Raw genomic sequence first — 8693 nt, forward strand, 5'->3', positions numbered from 1 at the left:
ATGTGAAGCTTTAATTATATCTTTGTGAAAAATAAAATGGATGGCTTGGAGAATACAAATATTTAGTGACATTATAAGATATTGTCAAATTTGAAGGTGTTGATTTCTACGAGTAATGCATCTTTTACAATGTCATATAAGCATAGAACATTCCTTGTAACATCTTATTTTGATTTTATAAAACACATGAACCTTATCACTCCAAAGCATTTAATGTTAATTTTAGCAAAAGTTTATTTTGACATTTCTTCAAAATCCTATATATAAACTTAACTTCCAGTTGTATTGTGACTTTTCTTCTTATTTGTCAAATAAATGAATAAATAAGTATAAGGATCTTTGCAAGTATCGAACCATTAACATCTAACAAGATAGGGAGATTTCCATTATACAACCAAACCTTCCAAGAAGACACTTTTTTTTTTTGAAATAAAATCCTTTACTTGTTACTCCCTATATCACATTTTGTGTCTGACTATAATATGTCATTGGTTGATTATTTTCTGTTGGTGAAGATGAACTCCTATGAACAATAGAGTTTCTTTTTAGACTACAGGAATTTAACTTTAGTCTGTCGAGTAAACTTTTTAACTTTACCGATGATGCTAGCACAACTTGCCCTCCGATACCACGTGAGCCTGGAGGATTGGATCTTATGACCTTGTGCCAATCAATCCAAGCCCCCAACCAACCTTTGAATGATAGAGTTATGTGGCTAGTTAGCCTCTTTTTTTATTGGTCCGAGTTACATCCAACTTTGTTTATGAGTCTCAATCCTAAATGAATGATAGAAATGACTTTAACTCAATACCCATTTCTTTAAAGATAATGCCTTAAGAATATGACAAACCATCAAAGGGTTTCAAAGTCACTTATTGTAAGATAGTCAAATGAAGCAATAGATATTAGACATGACACTAATGGATGAGGAGTCAATGCAATGCAATTAATTTCCTATGTAGTCACCTTGACAAATAAATCACTCAAAGCATTCACATAATATTTCCCTTTAATCTTTCATGTCCATTTCCCCTTTTCATGATTGTTGAACAATTATTCCCTTAAACCTAGCTTCTTGTGTTGTCCTCTATGATTCAGTGAACTCCAAAATCGGTTAACATGGCCATGTTCAATAAGCTTACAAAATTTGATGTCAAATCTTCAGTCAACATACCATTTAGACTTGAAACATAAAAAAATTGCAACACTTGTTTTACAGGACTTCCTCTTTGCCAAAGCATGTAGTGTTCAATTTTCCATGGTTGTTGATTCCACAAAAAACATATCCTCATGTATCACTTTGATAGGAACAATCTAGAATCTCCTTCCTAATGCACTAATATCATATCAAAAAATATCAAGAACATCTAAATTGCACAACAACAAAAAAATACAAATAGTAATGTAATATTAGTTCTTCAAGATTTTACAATATATCTTACAAATACTTATAATTCAACTGCATTTCTTTGAATTATCACTTTCCAAAATCTCCCTAAAAAAATAACTTCTAACTAATTAATATTATTTTCTAAAACCAAGTCACTAAAATAACTTTATTACAACATATTAATCTTAATTTTTCCAACGAACTTGTAACTAAATTTTATGTGAAATTAATTTTTTTTGGGGTTCAAACATGGCATTAAAAAATCACACCCCAAAAAAGCACGATGAAGAACCACAAAGACCATGCAAAGGCAAAGTATCTCCCATTTTGATTTTTGCAGCGGAGCGTTGGAGCCTAATGCCAGCCTAGATGCTTTCTTCAGGGAGAGCTCAAATTAAATTTTGTAGAATCGGCTTGAACGTTGGAAGAGCTTGCCGTTGGAACATTGGAGCCTAGCCGTTGGGAGATTCATGCATGTCTATAAAATCGGGACAAGAGAATTTGTTTAGAGAGCTTGAACGTTAGAAGAGCTTACCGCGGGAACGTTGGAGCCTCAGGCCAGCTGGACTAGCCGTTGGAGATTCATACATTTGAAGCCATGGTCTGTAAAATCAGGGCAAGAGAGGGTAAGAGGATTTGTGGTAGGGACTGGTAGTGGAACTGAGATACATACATTTGAAGCCACGGCCTATAAAATCAGGGCAAGAGAGGGAGATATGATTTGTGGTAGGGACTGGCGGTGGGGCTGAGATTCATAGATTTGAAGTCATGGCCTATAAAATCAGGGCAAGAGAGGGAGAGAGGATTTGTGGTAGGAAATGGCAATGGGAATGAGGAGTGTTGGGTAATTGGGAAGAAGGTGCTTACAGAATGGTTTATCTCTTTTGAAAGATTTAAACTAAGGTGTGTTAGAAGTTTGTTAGCTCTCTCCTCTCTTTCTAAATTTACTAAACATTTTCCTTTTCATGTAGTAAGGCATAGTTTCCCTGCTTTTTTAAAATGTTGGTCAGCCATAATTTTGTAGGTTTTCTTTTTCCCATCCCCTGTCTCTCTTTTGTTTGAATGAAATGTTCCTTGTTTTGATTTACAGTCCCAACGTGTAATGTAACTCTTGGTTCGTGGTTAAAAGGGCTTGACAGTGAGCTGGTTGTGATCGATCAGGTATGTCTCATGAGTCCAGGCGACTTCCTTTTCAGAATTTAGCTATTTTGTAGAACTTGTTATTATTCTGTTCTTTATAAATTTAAATAGATTTTTCCTCTGTTAAATGAGCCAGTACTTACTAGTTTGATTTATATTTTTACTATGTTAAATAAGCCTTCCCAAATAGGGTCACTCTATTCCATTGAATGCCCTACTATGATGTAAAATCTTATTATATTATAAATAGATGCTTTATGGAAATCAAGGGTTTACATGACTAAATTGGCAAGAGAGGTAATAATTTGACCTCCCTCATTGGATGTTTCCTTTGGAGAGATGTCCACTATGCTTAGAAATAGGTAGCCAACTTGCGAATCCTAGGCTCCGCAATCTTGTTGGATGACTGTAGTTTACAGTTAGGTAGCATAGAAATGACATGGAGAAAGTTCTAGGGGAGACCTCCAAATTAGAGATTCGATTTCATAGAGACCTCAAAATTCTTAATGCTCTCTTTTCTTTTCTTTTTTTCACTCTTAAATGTTGCTTCAAGTACTGTTCACATTTCCAGTGCAATACCACGGTAATTACAGTCTCTAAACAATCTAGTCAATGTTCTTTAACTATCATTTGAAGTGAATTGAAGAAGAACAATACTTTTGTGGTCTCTGAATTATACCAAATATATGTGCTTTAGATTTACAGATTAGTAGCCATAGAATTGGGATAAATCCGCAAGGAATGACATGGTGAAGATTCTAGAGACTGACATGGTGAGTTAGAGAGTCGATTACATAGAGATTACAGAGATTAAACTTCTCAAAAGCCTTGAACATCATTGTGGTGAGCTGTTGTGTGTCATGGATGGGAAGGGGACCACTCCATGTTTTTTTACTTATTTTTAAAATTTCCTATTAGATCTAAGGAAAGCTTTTTGCCAATCCTTCAAATGACGAGAATGGAAAGATTTAGTGGGACCCCCAAAGTTCTGGGATTTAATTTGTAAACCCATCATGTCAGCTTGGTAAGGGGCACAAGGCAATCCCAATCTTTCATTTCAGTTCTTTCAATGAAGGAGAATGAAATCTGATTTATCATGGAGCTGGTAAGGTGGTTTGCTGGTTTCATTCTAACAATGTGAGAAGCCAATGAGCTGAAACTTTGATGCAATCTCCTAGATTTTTCTAAGAACACTGTTTAGTTTTGAAAACTTTGGATTGCAACTTTACCAAGCAGAGATGATAATTTGAGGCCCTCCACTGAAGCCTAGGCTTTTGCCTGTGTTAGTTCCAAGCGATATGAACATTCATAAAGCGAGAAGTTATTTTAACATTGTCGTTTCTGATAATGCATCCAATCCCTGTTTTCCCTAGGCTTCCCTTGGAGGTCCTATTGAAATTGAGCTACATTTGTTGGACAACAGGGAAGCTACCTTGCAAGTTTCCTAGCAATTTTTGATACTGTTTTCCCTTTAACACACCCAAACTAAACTATTACAAACGGACTTGCTTGCTTACTGTATTTTCATTGATTCTTCAAATATAACTGTAGGCTTGGCTTATTATTTCTCAAGATGCCTTTGTAGTGATCAATCTGCTGGTAAATTGTTTTGATAGCTGGCCTGTTTGTAACTTCCATAGATTTATTCTACTAGTTCTAGTATTTTGTTCCTCTTGACCAGAAATTTTACATATCTTCTGCTCGGTTATTTTTCCAAGAGGAGGCCATGGCTTTTCTCTATTTGAGTTTTAGTATTTCATTTTTTCTTAGACCCAATTTTTTCTCAGACGATTGGTTTCCCTCATTATTTCCTCCTTTCTCATGATTGGAAGGAACCATCCATTTCTCTCTTTTTTGTTTAATAAAGTGGAGATATGATGCCCTGTGCGGGGGGCCTCTCAGTCATATAATGGGGCCTCTCTGTCATATAATGTAGATGTACTGGATGAATCTTTGTGGTATTTGAGAGAACTACTACAGTGTTATCAGCAACATGATTTTATGTTGGTGCATGATGCAAGACAACTCCTCTCGCCTTACAAATTCAAATTTCAAAACACAAACATAAACAGAGTCTTGCTGTTACAAATAAACTCAACACAATTTTTACTTTATTCATCAAATGCATCTCAATATGCAAATCGTTCTATTTACAATTGGCCATCATTGGCCTCTCTCGATCTGCTCTCCTCAATCTGCACAGACAAACACCCTCTGCTCAGTATTCTTATTCTCTACGCACTCTTTTTATCTTTCAGCGCAGGTCTCAACTATTTTTGTTTTAATAGATCCCTTATCTCTGCTCTCTCCCTTGTTACGCACTATTCCCCGTTCGTGTGCTGCACAGCCCCACACCACTTGGGCCGACCACATCGCCTCTCTATTCTGACTTATATTGCATTTCTACTTTTTGGTAATTCAAAGCCGTTTCATATGGTTAGATGATGTTTTGTCTTCTTCCTTTGAAACTCTTTCTTTCTTCCAACGCCTCTATTCTTACTCAGCTGGCTGCGTAGCTTCTTGACCTTTCAATTTTGCTTATTGGGTCGACTTTACTTTGTTCTCTACATTTCCCCTTCACCTTTCCCTGGCTAACAGTAATCTGCAATCAATTTTCAGCTGCGTGATGTTTGGGAAATAAATCAACTTCCACACCTGCCAGCGACAGTTTCTAAGCCCTTTCAACAAGTCCATTTTGGCCGTTCATATCCTGCATTCATTGAAATTCATTTCGATGACAATCATTCAATCAGTTCACGTGTCATGTCAATGATTCCATATTTCTCATACGTGCCCATGAAACTTCATTTCGAATGAAGCATCAGGTGACCTATGTTTGCTTCCACATTTCGCACACATGTCTACCAGGGTAACTCTGATTATCATGTCTGACAAGAATCCTCTTAGCCGTTATGCTTTGATGGATATCCAAACTCTGTTTCAAAAACTCCCATTTTTGCATTTTATTAAACTGTGACCGTTGGCTTTCCAGATTAACTCTGATTATCATGTCTGACAAGAATCCTCTTAGCCGTTATGCTTTGATGGATATCCAAACTCTGTTTCAAAAACTCCCATTTTTGCATTTTATTTAACTGTGACCGTTGGCTTTCCAGATCTCATATTTTCAACTCGATGGAATATGCATTGAAAACTTTGCCAAAAAACATAATTCTATTGTTAACCCAATACATGGGAAAGAACCTGGTTGCCTAAGAAAGTATGTAGATGTGAACTTTACAGTTTTAGTTACTGTTGCAACATCTTTTGCAAGACAGAGAAATGCCGAATGTTTTAATAATTCCCAAACAGGGATGGACCTCAACTCTACAACATTGAAAGGGATCTTGGCCAACAAAATCCAACCGATATCTAATATTTTAAATATTCAAGTTTAAACAAAGAGGAATGTATCTCACTTGCCAAACCCAAATATAAGAAATCCAGCTGCGTAACATGGCTACCTAAATCATATTTTGCCATGACTGTAAGCTGTTGTACTCACTTGTAATTTTATATTCTGGGCATGCAACTGAAAGAAAAATAGAGCTCAGCCATATGACCATCAAGAAAATTAGCAGCAAGATGACGAAAATTAGGGTTTTTTAATCTGCTGTAATTGCTGAATAATATTATATATCTTCCTTTTAGCACCACGAACATAATACTATGATGAATCAATGTTGGACTTAAATCCTTGTGGACTCAAAAATGGATTGTGAAATTCCTATGAACCCTTAAAATGGATTGAGAATCTAATCTTAATGTTCTTGGATCATTTGCCTTTTCTATAAGAGAAGTCATCCCCATTTCATCTTGTTGAAGTTGAGGAAAACATGTTTGGAACTACTTAAGTATGGACCACTTAGCCTGATCTCCATACTACTTCACCTTGATTGGGAGTGTAGATGAATTCGAAAGTCAGTCTTATGATAATGAAATAACATACAAATCCAAGATTATATTAGCGCAAGAAATAACATATTTAGCAGCAAAGGCCCCAATGCTTTTTATAGGATACACTAATAGCTTTTTATGGGATTACTCAGAAACATACATAGACTTGGAGTATCCCAAGATGGCCTCAAATAGGTGATTCGTAGCAAACACTCTATTTTCTGTTACTAACTAATGGAAGTCCTACTGAAGCATTTCCCTCTTCAAGAAACTTAAGGCAGCACGATTCTCTCTCCCCTCTACTTGTTTAATATATTATCATGACAGAAGCCCAATGGAAAACCATTCAAGTCACACACGAGAGATATATCAAATAAACAGGCTCAGGCCTCCGAACTCACCCGATTTACAGATATATATCTGCACTTTGAGTATATTCCAGAAGAAGCTTTAGGATCAAATTTATCCTTACAATGTGTAAACAAGTATGTAAACAAGTATCAGGATCAAAGTTATCCTTACAATATGTAAACACGTATCAGGACATCAGATAAATTCTGCGGAATGCCAAAGAATGTTTTGAATCACCCATATAATGAGCCAGGGAGGGAGGAGCCATACAATTTTTTTGTTGCTAAAATAAGACAAGTAGATTAATTGCAAAAGATTTGAATGAGGTTTCTTTACCGGGAGTAAACATTTCTCTACTTTGCCCAAACAACTGCAGACTCAGATGATTTAAAAGTGAGGATCACAGTATGTAGTCTAGGATCAGGCAGGAGATGCAGATAATGAATAAGTAGCTATAATGCATTCGTCTGAGTTCAACGATTATTTGCTCCATTATGCAGAGGAATACAAATGGCACCTGAATGCTCTGCACAGGTTTGACAAGTATACCATATCAATTAGGCATTTGCAAAGTATCCAGATATATGGAATGTGCAATGTGCAATGTGCAAATTATAACTGAATGGAATTATGCCCAGTTATAATTTGCACATTCCTCAATGCTCTGCACAGGTCTGACTAGTATACTATATTTCATGTCTTCGTACCTTCATTCATTGGTGGTCAAATAATATCGTATATTGTAAACTATTTTTATTTTCTATGAAAAGAGAAATTACATAACTTTTTCTAATGAATATTAATTTTAGAGTATTTATTTGAGGGGTTAAGTGAAGTGAAATTTTTAATGTGCATGGTTTATATGAAGTGAAAATTTATTCTTTTGAAGTTTTATGTCTATTAATTTACATTCATCTTCTATAACATTCAAAAGAAAGTTTGTACGACAATAGAAATTCAACATGAAGACTTCAAAGAAGGATCAACTTACAATATTGTCTAATAATGGAATGGAAGTATAAAATATTTGACATTTCATTTAAACTGATTGTTTATGTTTATTGTAAACATTCCTCAACAATTATAATCAATAAAGACATATCATTTTTTTTAGGAGGGGTGGAAATACCCCTCCAAAACTTCTCAAAGATGGCCATGGACATCTTTGAGGGTCTTTTTTTTTTAATTTTTATTTTAATTTTTTTTTTTTTTAATTAGTCAAAAATATAATTGTTGTAATCTATAAATGATAATAAGTTTTATGTTAACTAAAAAATGCATATATTAAAAGTTAATAAAAAAAAAATCATATATAATTCATATACCATTTTTAATATTAATCAAAATCAATTTTATTATTGTCAAATATATCATATTAGTATTGTACTTCAATTTTATTATTGTCAAAATTTATAATTCTCATGGATAATCCATGGTGGTTTGAAGTAATATTTGAAGCTACACCATAATATAGTAATAAAAAATATTATTAATAAATTTTCTTGTAATATAGCTTATGTTGAGTTAGGAAAATAGAAATGAAATAGTTAGGAAAATAAATGACAACAAAATATGTATTTATTTTAATTTGATGTGTTCTTATGATTGTAAGTTAGTCCTTTTTTGTGAACATTAGATCTTACTATGTTTGAGAAAATAAACATTATTTTAAATTGTCTACTTTATTATAAACATAGAGTTTATTTATTTATTGAATTTAAATTTATAATGTGTTATCTATTCAAGTTGTATAGTGTGTACATGTAACATGTGGTAAAAATGCATGGCGTGTCTAATGACCTTGTGCACTTTAGGGTTGAATAAAGGGTGTGCCAAGGTTGCATGGCATACATGTATGGTGTTGCATCATGCATGTGTGCTTAGAGTGCTTGTGTGTAGTAGTATTGGTTGTATA

The 8693-nt window shown here is 34.4% G+C and overlaps 1 long non-coding RNA gene across 1 annotated transcript; it reads left to right on the plus strand.

The window, feature by feature from the left end:
• Window positions 1–1722: 1722 nt before the first annotated feature.
• Window positions 1723–7594, plus strand: LOC131041561 (uncharacterized). The gene is made up of 3 exons (XR_009105045.2): window positions 1723–2293; window positions 2481–2551; window positions 7155–7594. It is a non-coding gene; the product is annotated as an uncharacterized LOC131041561 (long non-coding RNA).
• The last annotated feature ends 1099 nt before the right edge of the window (window positions 7595–8693 follow it).

The sequence above is a fragment of the Cryptomeria japonica genome, chromosome 8 (genome assembly GCF_030272615.1).
Source record: "Cryptomeria japonica chromosome 8, Sugi_1.0, whole genome shotgun sequence".
NCBI lineage: Eukaryota > Viridiplantae > Streptophyta > Pinopsida > Cupressales > Cupressaceae > Cryptomeria > Cryptomeria japonica.